This window comes from Triplophysa dalaica, chromosome 14 (assembly GCF_015846415.1).
Source record: "Triplophysa dalaica isolate WHDGS20190420 chromosome 14, ASM1584641v1, whole genome shotgun sequence".
In the NCBI taxonomy this organism is placed as follows: Eukaryota; Metazoa; Chordata; class Actinopteri; order Cypriniformes; family Nemacheilidae; genus Triplophysa; species Triplophysa dalaica.
In genome coordinates, this window is record NC_079555.1 from 21,855,233 (window position 1) to 21,868,944 (window position 13,712).

The following is a 13,712-nucleotide window of genomic DNA, read 5'->3' on the forward strand; positions in this document are numbered from 1 at the left end:
ACGTTTTTAGAGTTACAACATTTTCCTAAATGTTGTAATTATTGAGCAGACGTAGGGTATATCCTCCATTTAGAGAATGCATGCAGTATTTAATATAATAAAAGTTCCAGTTGTATTACAGATACCATGGTTGTGTCCAGACCACGCTTCATTTGTGGTTACTATGGTTTTAGTGTAGGTCCACTAGGGCAGCGTGGTTCATTTTGTATGGTGAAGAGCACCAGGTGCTTGACGTGTTACCCAACACCCTCTGTAAACAATACTGCCCTCGCTGCTCCTCTTTACATCACATTACAGAATAAATGATTCAATTCATCTTCTGCTGAATAATGTTTCCATAATGTCATTGGAGTTGTTCGGTACTACATGATATTTGTTCTAGCGAGCAAAAATCAACAAGAGATGAAATGTTTTTGAAGAGAAAAAAGTTAATAATAAGAAGAGGACAGACAAAAAGTAGTGAGAAAAAGGAACATAATGACACATTTTTACTGATTATTTTATTATAATTCTACATTGTGGTTTAGTAGTGATGTGACGTTTGACACCAAGGCTTCGAAGCTTGTATCAGTAAAACGAAGCATCTCACAGTGAAGCCCTGTACTGGAGCTTGATCCGTTTAACCATATCCACGTGATCAGTGACGTCCAAAGCTTCGATTTTAGTCAATCATGTGACTGCTTCGTATACTGATTAAAATAAATGACTAGACCCTTGGCTTGCGCAGGTTCAATTGTCTTTATCGCTTCAGTAGTGAATTGGGACTACGACTGTCACATGTGAAAGAATATCCCAAAGGCAGCAAAAGTAGGAAATAATTAAGAAATAGCTTCGCACTGTTTAACAAGTCCTGTTCCTGAATAGAAATCTATAGATTTTCTATTACCAACAAAAAAGTCCCCAGTTCACAATCCCTTTACAGTTATACAATAATTTACTTTTATTTTGTCGAAACACATTCATAAAAATGTTGTTTTGTTTCCATTTCTTAAATTCTTAATGTAAAGCTTAGGCCTAAGTGTTACATTAACACTAACACGTCATTTTTTTAGTTTTATTGATGTGAAGTGACGTTTTATATGAAACATTTATAAATAAATGAACCGAAATAACAGCTTTTCAACCATTTGACCACAAGATGGCGCTGGTGTGCACCGTTTTGAAAAGCATCGAGTAGCAAACCATCTTACCATGCACATGAGGGCCTCAATGCTTCACAAAGCTTCATTTCATCAACACTATGGTTTAGGGCTTCTGTAGAAACCTGAAATTCTTAACCTTAAAGTATCAACTTAAATGATGAAAAATTAAATATATCACAACCCATTACTACAAAATAAAAAAATAAAAAAATAAGCAGTAACTGAGCCGCTGTGCAAAACAACAGGTTTGATGGACTGCCTCTGAACCTTGCAGGTCACATGATGAGGGGTTGGGAATTTGCCCATTTCACAATATGGCGACAGAGACCAGAAGTAGGAAAACTTTTTCCGCTAAATGCTCTAGCTTCGTGCACTTCACAGAACAGATGCAGAGATTAAGGTCGCTTTCACACTTGAAGTTTAGTTCGGAACGGAGCAAGGTTCGCATGAAAAATGTCTAATGGGAAAGCAGAAAGCCGTCTGCATGCGACGCGCATACATTAAACCCAAATGTCATTAACTCTGCTGCACATAATAGCACCAAATGAATAAAAACACAATATATTGATCCAGGTTCTGTTTTCTGTCATGTGCTGTGCACATTTTTGATGACGTTAGACAAACGCAAACGCACCAGGGTTCAACAGAATCAAGTTGAGTCTAAAAACCAAACCAACGCTCTAGGGGGCGCTGGGAATAAACGCACTCAAGTTCCGACCGCAGCAAACAAGCCCAATCTGAAAACGCCCTAAAGCTGCTTGCGTCCAAATGCCCAAATGCACTTGCAGTCTTGGCCACTTGAGAGCGCGTGCACTCGACAGGAAGTCTGTCCAATGTCTTAAAAACGCTGTGCAGTGCAGTGCACTTAACACACACTAAGCCCACAGTATCTTTGTGTGGTAAGTGTATCTCATCATGCATCACGTTCTAGATATATCATGAGACTTTTTGCCCGGGTCTCGCGCGATGTTGTAGAAAGCTTTCCAGTGTAAGTTATACAACCACTTTTCAGGTTAGATCTGTATTTATTCTATGTTTGACTAACAAGTGTTTTTCTTTCGTTTTTGCCACAAACAAGGCGCTATAAAAATAAATCTGACTTGATTATATAATTAGATATAACATAAAACAACCTCTTATTTGTTCCTTAAAAAAAACACTTTATTTGGTTTTGTGAAAACTGACTTTTCATTGTCCATCCATCCATCTTCTTCCGCTTATCCGGGGCCGGGTCGCGGGGGCAGCAGTCTAAGCAGGGATGCCCAGACTTCCCTCTCCCTAGACACTTCCTCCAGCTCTTCCGGGGGGACACCGAGGCGTTCCCAGGCCAGCCGGGAGACATAGTCCCTCCAGCGTGGCCTAGGTCTTCCCCGGGGTCTTCTCCCGGTGGGACATGCCCGGAACACCTTCCCGGGAAGGCGTCCAGGGGGCATCCGGAAAAGATGCCCGAGCCACCTCAGCTGGCCCCTCTCGATGTGGAGGAGCAGCGGATCTACTCTGAGCTCCTCCCGAGTGACCGAGCTTCTCACCCTATCTCTAAGGGATCGCCCGGCCACCCTGCGGAGAAAGCTCATTTCGGCCGCTTGTATGCGCGATCTTGTCCTTTCGGTCATGACCCACAGCTCATGACCATAGGTGAGAGTAGGAACGTAGATTGACCGGTAAATCGAGAGCTTCGCCTTGCGGCTCAGCTCCTTCTTCACCACGACAGACCGGTACAGCGTCTGCATTACTGCAGAAGCTGCCCCGATCCGTCTGTCAATCTCCCGTTCCATCCTTCCCTCACTCGTGAACAAGACCCCCAGATACTTGAACTCCTCCACTTGAGGCAGGAACTCTCCACCTACCTGAAGTGAGCAAGCCACCCTTTTCCGACTGAAAACCATGGCCTCAGATTTGGAGGTGCTGATTCTCATCCCAGCCGCTTCGCACTCGGCTGCAAACCGTCCCAGTGCATGCTGAAGGTCCTGGTCTGATGGGGCCAGCACGATGACATCATCCACAAACAGCAGAGATGAAATCGTGTGGTCCCCAAACCCGACACCCTCCGGCCCCTGGCTGCGCCTAGAAATTCTGTCCATAAAAATTATGAACAGAACCGGTGACAAAGGGCAGCCCTGCCGGAGTCCAACATGCACCGGGAACAAGCCTGACTTACTGCCGGCAATGCGAACCAAGCTCCTACTCCGGTCGTACAGGGACCGGATGGCCCTTAGCAAAGGGTCCCGAATCCCATACTCCCGGAGCACCCTCCACAAGATGCCGCGAGGGACACAGTCGAATGCCTTCTCCAAATCCACAAAACACATGTGGATTGGTTGGGCAAACTCCCATGAACCCTCCAGCACCCTGGAGAGGGTATAGAGCTGGTCCAGTGTTCCACGACCGGGACGGAAACCACACTGTTCCTCCTAAATCTGAGGTTCTACTATCGGCCGGATTCTCCTCTCCAGTACCCTGGCATAGACTTTCCCGGGGAGGCTGAGAAGTGTGATCCCCGATAGTTGGAGCACACCCTCCGGTCCCCCTTCTTAAAAAGAGGGACCACCACCCCGGTCTGCCAGTCCAAGGGCACTGTCCCCAACCGCCACGCGATGCTGCAGAGGCGTGTCAGCCAAGACAGCCCCACAACATCCAGAGACTTGAGGTACTCAGGGCGGATCTCATCCACCCCCGGTGCCTTGCCACCGAGGAGTTTTTTGACTTCCTCAGTGACTTCAGCCCGGGTGATGGGCGAGTCCGCCTCTGAGCCCTCTGCCTCTGCTTCCTCAAAGGAAGACGTGACGGCGGGATTGAGGAGATCCTCGAAGTATTCCTTCCACCGCCCGATGATATCCCCGGTCGAGGTCAACAGCTACCCCCCTCCACTGTAAACAGTGTTGATAGGGCACTGCTTCCCCCTCCTGAGGCGCCGGACGGTTTGCCAGAATCTCTTCGAGGCTGACCGATAGTCTTTCTCCATGGCCTCACCGAACTCCTCCCAGGCCCGAGTTTTTGCCTCCCCAACCACCCGGGCTGCAGTCCGCTTGGCCTGTCGGTACCTGTCATTTGCCTCGGGAGTCCCACAAGCCAACCAGGCCCGATAGGACTCCTTCTTCAGCTAGACGGCCTCCCTTACTTCCGGTGTCCACCACCGGGTTCGGGGGTTGCCGACTTTTCATTGTATCAGCTTTATTTGCAACAGTTGCTGATGTAGTCATATTAATGGAGACTCTTTTAATTCGAGAAACTACTACATCGGTCATAATTTTGGAAAAAATAGTGTAATGCTTTTCGGTACTATTTATGATAAATAATTTGCAGCAGAGGATGAAGATTTGTGACAGAGGCAGAGGTTTAAAATGTTGGGCCCAGTCACATTTGAAATATATCATGTAGCCTATATATATCCCTTTCAAACACACATGCATTTTCTTTCATTCTTTTGACTTTTTTAGCTAAAAGGTCAATGGCTTTCCAAACTAGAAGGTGGCTGAGGATCAGAAAGACACTTTTATGGAATACAGTCGGTATGAAAAACCTTAAGTTTTAGGGCCCTATGATACACCCGGCGCAAGGCGCAGCGCAAGTGTTTTTACTAGTTCAAGCCCAACGTAACAAATTAATTTGCGCTCATTTGTGCGCCCATGGGCGGAGTGGGGTCTGATTGCGGACTGCAAGACAGAGCCGTAACTGGTAATGGGCAAAACTTGTAATAGGCGTAACCTGTAATTGTTCAAATCACACGGAACAACGCGAGATCTCAAAAACGTCACATTGTCGGCAAGAAGGCGGGTCGTAGAGATAAAGCGGTAAGGATATTTTTCCGAGATAAAAGTTAAAATTTAATTCGTTAAGTAATTTGCATGCAATAGTAGGGTAACGCACATATTGGTATCTTTTCGTCGACAATATATTAAAACTAGGGCTGTCAACGTTAATGCAAGCGATTAATTTTTTCAAATGAACCCGTGAAAAAATATTTAACGCAGCATCCGTTAGATTTGTCATCCTTTGTCTAGCCTTACATGTTGAAAGCACGCTCTTATTCGTGTACAGGCTTTAAAACTACGTAAGCGTTATTTGAAACAGTTGCTTTGACATGTTCAATGAAGATAGATCACTTTTAAACTGTGACACGTGTCTGTTAACCGTGTGCTCTCAATGTGTATTCTGTTTTGTTAACCGTGTGCTCCCAATGTGCATTATGTTTTTCTTTTTTTTTTATTATTGATGGATATTTATGTATGAAATGAATGAAATGGCATGTGATGATTAATGGGGGTGTGTACATTTGTGATTGGTTGTTTAATGAATAAAATCACCTTGAGTGAGCACAGCTGCAGCTGTGTGTGTTGCAAGTCAGATATGTTGTTGCGTTTACTCTGTGAACAGGTTATGGGCCCAGAACGTCAGGAAGTCAAGCGCTTGTTTAAGTAGAACCATGAGTAGGCCTAACGCCAGAAAAACGGAACATAGCGGTCGCTGGTCGCGGCTACTGTTCGACGGGGATGAAAGGAATTATGAACTTTGAGAGGTTAAGAACGTTTGAGGTTAAGGAGTGAAGATGTCACACTGATAGTGCATGGAGTTGCTGGAATGACCATCAAGGTGAAAACCACGCGATATCTTCTTCGAGTCAGAGTCAAGACTGATGAGGACAAAGAAAGAGCACACGAGCTTCTCTGTTATGGCTTGGATGAAATTGCTAAAGTGCATACCCACATGGAAAGAACCTATATGAGGATATATGCACATATATGAAACCTATATGCAGTATATATGAACATATATGCTCATATATATGCTGCATATATGAGTATATACAGTTGTGTTCAAAATTATTCAACCCCCAATGCTGTAAATGGTTTTAGGGAATTTAGTGTACATTTGTAATTGTATTCAGAATGAAATCCTACAAGGACTTCTTAAAGAACCATATGCAACTAAAATGACATCAATTAGTTTTGTAATACAGTAGTAAATGTTTTTTGTGTATTCTTCATTGACATAATTATTCAACCCCTTAAAGACTACCACTCTGAAGAACAGAGGTTCAATGAAGTGTTTTCAATCAGGTATTGAAAACACCTGTGGATATCAGGGAGCAGCAATAAATCCTAATAAGCACCAATTAGGCAGCTTTAAAATGACTGTGATACTCAGCTCCTTCTAGACATTTACTGGTGTGGTTACAAACATGGTGAGGTCAAGAGAATGGTCCAGGAAGACAAGAGAACAGGTGATTACTCTTCACAGGAAGGGCAATGGCTATAAGAAGATTGCAAAGATGTTGAACATACCACGAGACACCATAGGAAGCATCATTCGCAAATTCAAGGCAAAGGGCACTGTTGAAACGCTACCTGGTCGTGGCAGAAAGAAGATGCTGACTTCGACTGCTGTGCGCTACCTGAAGCGTAGAGTGGAGAAAAGTCCCCGTGTGACTGCGGAGGAACTGAGAAAAGATTTGTTAGATGTGGGTACTGAAGTTTCTGCTCAGACAATACGGCGCACCCTGCATAATGAAGGCCTCCATGCCAGAACTCCCAGGCGCACCCCCTTGCTGTCCCCAAAGAATAAGAAGAGCCGACTGCAGTATGCCAAAAGTCATGTGGACAAACCACAGAAGTTTTGGGATAGTGTTCTGTGGACTGATGAAACAAAATTAGAACTGTTTGGGCCCATGGATCAACGCTATGTTTGGAGGAGGCCTATGAAGAAAAGAACACCTTGCCTACTGTGAAGCATGGCGGGGGGTCAATCATGCTTTGGGGCTGTTTTGCTTCTGCAGGTACTGGGAAGCTTCAGCGTGTGCAAGGTACCATGAATTCTCTTCAGTACCAGGAGATATTGGATGACAATGTGATGCAGTCCGTCACAAACCTGAGGCTTGGAAGACGTTGGACCTTTCAACAGGACAATGATCCCAAGCATATCTCCAAGTCCACTAGAGCATGGTTGCAGATTAAAGGCTGGAACATTTTGAAGTGGCCATCGCAGTCACCAGACTTAAATCTGATTGAGAACCTCTGGTGGGACTTAAAGAAAGCAGTTGCAGTGTGCAAGCCTAAGAATGTGACTGAACTGGAGGCTTTTGCCCATGATGAATGGGCGAAGATACCCGTAGATCGCTGCAAGACACTTGTGTCAAGCTATGCTTCACGTTTAAAAGCTGTTATAACTGTAAAAGGATGTTGTACTAAGTACTAAGATTGAATGTCACTTGGGGGTTGATTAAAACTGCTAATGATGTGAGCTCAGAAAAGACATTTGTGGTTATTTCATTATAAATTTTATGTTATATTTGTCTGACCTACACGTGCCTCTTTGATTTAATTGTAAGCAGGATGACTGAATGATCATAATCAATGTCAAACCGACGAAACAATCAATTTCAGTGGGGGTTGAATAATTTTGAACACAACTGTATGCTGCATATATGCTGCATATATGCCTATATTTGCTGCATATATGCGTATATATGCAAAATTGAGTTGCATATATGTGCATATACAGGCCATATAGGTCTCCTGTATTGCTTCTTTATATCCACATATAAGCCCTATATGTACATACAACATATGTCTCCTATATAGCTCATGGCAGGATCTGGTTATTTTGTAGCTCATATCCCACACGGAAAAAACCTATATAAACCTATATGTTTTAATATAGGTTTTGATATAGGTATTTAATATATGTGACATATAAAATTGGCAGTTTTCCTGTATTATATGTACATATATGCACATATATGCGTACACATATGCGCATATATGCACATATATGCATAAATATATGCGTACATATATGCACACATATGCGCATATATGCACATATATGCATAAATATATGCGTACATACATGCACACATATGCGTACATACATGCTTACACATATACTCATATATGCAGCATATATATGAGCGTATATGTGCATATATCCTCAAATAGGTTCTTTCCCTGTGGGATCTCACTTTGGAAACTGTCATACACGATGCCTAGCTCATATTTTCTAAAATCAAGGCAATAAGTAACAAACTAAAAAAAAAATGCAAAAAACGTATGTATGTGCGAACACGTGAAATTGGTATCACATGTAATTGGCATGTTATGGAATTTAACTATGGCAAATAAGTAAGAGGAGATGGAAAGCTATGTCTACACGTTTTCCTGAAACATTTAAGGTCAATTCTTTCTTGAATAAAGATAGTGGAAAGGAAGGAAATTTACAACAAAATGGTTTGCCGTTTTTTATTTTGTCAATCAAGCCTTTTTTCCAATTTCAAGTCACTTCCAGATTCACATTACAGCTCATACACATCCACACATTCATCGTTACATCCAACAAATGCAATGCGAAATGCAATGTTTTCTATTTTGTGACGTCATCCGAATGCGGCGTAGTTGATGACGTCATCCACATGCGGCGAAAGATACCGGCTGGGAGAAAAAATGGCGATATAAACATTGGAGATCCGCTATGTCTTACTTGAATGGAATGAGGGTGAGGATAGAGGGGCCTATACTATTTTTGCCCTCGACTGTGTCCCGAGTTTTTCATTTAAAGATTTTCTGAATTCAGAATTTTTGACGTGGCAAGTATGTTACACCCTAACTTACAGCTGACGTTATGTAGTTACATACCACATTAAATGGTTTTGCTCGTACTTAAAGAAGTGTAAAATGGATTTTGCTAGGTACCTGTCTAGCAATAGCTTAGCTTTCTGGCTCATGTTAGCTACCTAATTTCAATTCAATTCAAGTTTATTGATATAGCGCTTTTCACAATGTGTATTGTTTCAAAGCAGCTTTACAGGGGCAAACAGGAAAAACAGATAAGTTAGAACACAGCACAGTGCATGGTGTTTATACAATGAGTAAGATCATTCTAATAAATAATATCTAATTTATAAATAAATAAATGAATGAATGCAGTCTCCCGGTGAGCAGGACAACACTGCCCTGCTGTGGCGAGGAACCAAAACTCCAATGATTGATTAATGGAGAAAAAATCCTCGGGAGAAACCAGGCTCAACCGGGAGGGCCAGATCCCCTCTGACGTGTCATAGCTGCACTCAAACTGTGAGTTACCAACAGTGAGTTAAGCAGTAAAGGCAATAGTCAGAAACTAAAGGCTGGGAATGCTAACAGCCGGAGTGCTAATAGCGAATGGTCGTACAAAACAAATTTATCTGTGCGTTATATGACGATATTTGATATGTGATACACTGAAGGATAGGTTTAACCCTCTGTGAGTTATCAATTTAGAACATAAATATTAAGAAATAACAGGAATAATCGATTTATTTAGAAAAAGTTTGACGGAGCTCTGTCTCAAACCACGCTCTCTCAGCAAACAGGAAGTAGGATTTCTGTTCTCTGGTTGTGGCAGATTTGCTAATGTTAGCGAATTCCAATTGGGACTAATGTTAGATTTGGTAAAGTTAAACATGATTAGACAAACGTTTGCAGTAACATTTCAATTTTATTGCAACAGAATTTGAAAAAACTCTCCAAATTAAACTGTGTGCAATCGAGATGGAGAAGGAGGACACACAAGGGCAAACAAAACGTCCTCACATCCCAAAATCAAATTACAGTGAGCAACAGGGGCAGACTGGGAATGCTTCAAAGAAAAGGTAACTGACTGCACCAATTGGTGCTTTACTTAAAGTTATCTCCCCCTCTCTCTCTTGTTTCTTAATGTGTAGGCATGTGTTTAGGTTTGTTATTGTGTCATCTATGATGATTTCATGTGCTTTGTTGACAAGATGTATGTGCAAGGTGGTGTAACGTCTTGGTTACGTATGAAACCTCAGTTCCCTGATGGAGGGAACGAGACGTTGTGTCGAGAACCAATCAACTCTGACTACTATAGAAAAGGCCAATGAAATTTGGCGAATGAAATTTGCATGTCGGGCTCCGCCCCCGGATATCCGTTATAAAAGGAAGCCGGCGTGCAGCATTCATTTACCTCTTGTTCTGAAGAGCCTGAGAGCCTCTCACAACTGCAACAGAAGACGATACGCGTTTGTGGCATAAGGGACACAACTTCCTTCCATCAGGGAACTGAGGTTACATACGTAACCAAGACGTTCCCTTTCTGTCGGTCTCTAGACGTTGTGTCGAGAACGACAGATGGGGTTGCCTATGGAACACGCCACAACGCTGTATCGCGTCACAATCTCAGCGAAGCGTCGGTAACAAGCCTGGGCGTGTCAGCTCGAAGCTTCGTGAAACTGTAACCTTCCAGTGTGGTGGTCGGGGGGTCCCAGAGCTTTCTTGGAGAAAGATGGGGCCCTAGCCTGGGTGATGGTCTCAGCCGTAAAGGGGGAATAGCCATCTCAGGATCTTCTCGTCCCGTCTAGAGACCAGACATGGGTGTTCCAGAGGTCTGATCTGGGATGCCAGAACGTGTCCTTCCCCTGAGAGAGCAGGTCCTCTGTCAGGGGAATGGTTCAGGGGGAGTCGCTGTCCAGAGCATCAACTCTGAAGCCAAGTGTGGTTAAACCAGTGCGGTGTAACCAATAAGACTTGGTGCTCCTCTTCCCTGACCTTGCACAGTGTCTGTGCAAGGAGGCTCCTGGGGGTGAAAGTGTGCTTCCGCCCATCAGCTGAGCGCCGGGGCATCCGTGCCGAGGGGGGCTTCGGTCAGGGAGTACCAAAGCAGACAATGGGTGGTGTCGCGGGAGGCAAAGAGGTCTATCTGTGCCTGTCCGAACAGCACCCAAATGAGCTGGACCGGGGATGGAGTCGCCACTCTCCGCAAGGCGTATACTGATGAGAGAGCGCGACGGCTGTCTGGTTCAGTTTGCCTGGGATGTGTGTGGCCCGCAGGGAGCGGATCACCTGCTAACTCCACAGGAGGAGGCGTCGGGCAAGTTGTGTTAGCTGCCATGAGCGTACGCCACCCTGGCGATGTACGGTACGGCTGTCATGCTGTCCCGGAGGACCAACACGTGCTGGCCCTGCACTTGATGACGGTGCCTTCTCAGCGCAAGCCGCACAGCCCACAACTCTAGGCAATTGCATGCCAGCGCAGACGGGGGCCCGTCCAGCGCCCCGCTACTGCGTGCCCGTTGCACACTGCACCCCACCCCTGCAGCGAGGCGTCCGTCGTCACCACAACGTGCCTCGTAATCTGCCCGAGGGGAACCCCCCTGGAGGAAGGTCATGGAAGACCAAGGGGTTAGGGTGCGTCGGCAGCAGGGCGACATCACCATGCGCCTGCTGTCGGTGTGCCACGCTGTCCTCGGAACTCGACTCTGTAGTCAGTGTTGAAACGGTCTCATGTGCATCAACCCGAGGAGTATTACCCCGGCGGAGAATGCCATGTGTCCCAGGAGCCTCCAGTTCAACACTGACTAAGCGCGTGCTGCAGACAGCTGCTCCGTCATGGTGCAGAGTTTAGTTCCATACCGAGAAAGAGGATGCTCTGCACTGGGGAGAGTCTGCTCTTTTCTCGGTTGACCTGAAATCACAATCGATCTAGATGCCGGAGCACCAGGTCCCTCTGTGCACACAACAGATCTCGCGAGTGTGCCAAGATAAGCCAGTCGTCGAGATCGTTTAGTACCCGCAGGGACAGACCGAAAGGGAGGACTCTGTACTGACATGCCCACCCCTCGAACGCGAACCGTGGAACGGGGCGGTGTCGAGAGGATCGAGACATTAGAGTAAGCGTCCTTCAGGTCGATTGCCACGAACCAATCCTGATACCTGATAGATGTCAGGATGCGCCTCTGCGTGAACATCTGAATGGCAGCTTGTGAGGGTGCTTGTTCAGGGTACGCAGACCGGTGGGGCGCAGACCGGTGGGGCACAACCCGCTGTCTTTCTTGGGAATGATGAAGTGCAGGTCGTGACCCACTGAACATCCTGGTTTTAGGGACGAACTCAACGCCTGTTTCGCCAGAAGGGTGGTGACCTCTACCCGAAGATCGGAGGCGTCCCTGCCTCTGACAAAGGGAGAGATGATGCCTTGAAACTTGGGAGAGTCTCTGGCGAGCTGGATCGAGTAACCAAGACGGACCGCCCGCATTAGCCAGCGAGACAGTGTGGGCAGCTCTCGAGCTCCCAGGGACTCTACAGGGTGACCAAGGGGGCAGTCTGCTTCATCATTCCCACGGGGGGTGGTTCGTCGGCTGGGGGTCCCCGTCTGTGGCGGGGGGTCCCCGGAGGGAAGGTCGGCTCGGCCTTTTTACCTGCCTGGCGGGACAATGGCACGCACTGTCGGTTTGAGAGTGGTAACAGCTGTCGTATGTGTACGACCTCACACCTCGCCAGGGTATGAGGTCGGTTCGCCGAGCACAGTCCAGTGGAGTGTGCAATCGGCTGCAAGTACATCCGGGGAGAACGGAAAAACTCTTTGAGTAAGTGGGCGCCAGGCCCTGAAAAGGGCCCGGCTTTGGTGAAGAGGCAGGAATCGTCCCGTACCGACCGATCAGAGCTGTGGCTCTGAAGGTTCGGGCCCGATATTGTTCTCCTTGGAGTCTTCCCGTCAGTGTCCCTTCTCATGAGAAGTTTGCTGACGGGGTGGAGGTTTTCCTCCTCGACATCTGCTTCCGGGGTGCCGGCTGTGGGAAGTAAGGGAGGTGGAGCTGGTTTTCACTGGAGCGATCCGAGAGTGGAGCGCTCCAAGTTTTACACAGCTCCTCATGCACCTCCGGAACCCGGGTTAGCATGAATGACATCATTTCTGCTTCCTCCTAACTCGACCGCTGGGGATGGAGCTCGGATTCGTCAGAGTCGGATGTCAGTCTCCATCCGATGCTGTGAGCGACATCTCATACGTGTGTGCGTGAGAATCCGGCAGTATGCCACCGCCAGTTGGGGAACGTTCAGAAGAGCGAATCGGGGTGCGATCGGCCCGTGAGCACTTAGCTGGCGGGTTTACGTTCGCAGAGTTCCCCATATCACTAACGCTGCTAACGTGGATGGTCATCGGGGCCGTAGCCACAGATGTCACAGCCCGAGTAGCAGACGAAATGGTGGTTGGTTCCCGTAGGAAGACAGCCACCCGTGACCGCAACTTCTAAATGACAATCTGCCCGCAGTGCGCGCAGATGTGTCAACGAACGCTGCTTCAGTGTGCTGGACGCCCACACACCTAATGCAGCGATCGTTTCAATCCCCTGCCGCACCCAAGAGAACAGCGGAACATGATGTTCTCGATCTGTGTGCGTGAGAATCCGGACGGTATGCCCCCGCCGGTTGGGGAACGTTCACAAAAGCGAATCGGGGTAAGATCGGCCCGTGAGCACTTAGCTGGCGGGTTTACGTTCGTAGAGTTCCCCATATCACTAACGCTGCTAACGTGGGTGGTCATCGGGGCCGTAGCCACATATGTCACAGCCCGGGTAGCAGGAATGGTGGCTGGTTCCCGTAGGAAGACAGCCACCCGTGACCGCAATTTCTGAATGACAATCTGCCCGCAGTGCGGGCAGATGTGTCAACGAACGCTGCTTCAGTGTGCTGGACGCCCCCACACCTAATGCAACGATCGTGTCCATTCCCTGCCGCACCAAAGAGAACAGCTGCGCTGGAGAATGCTCAGTCAGTCTTGAAAAGGACTTTTAGATCAAAT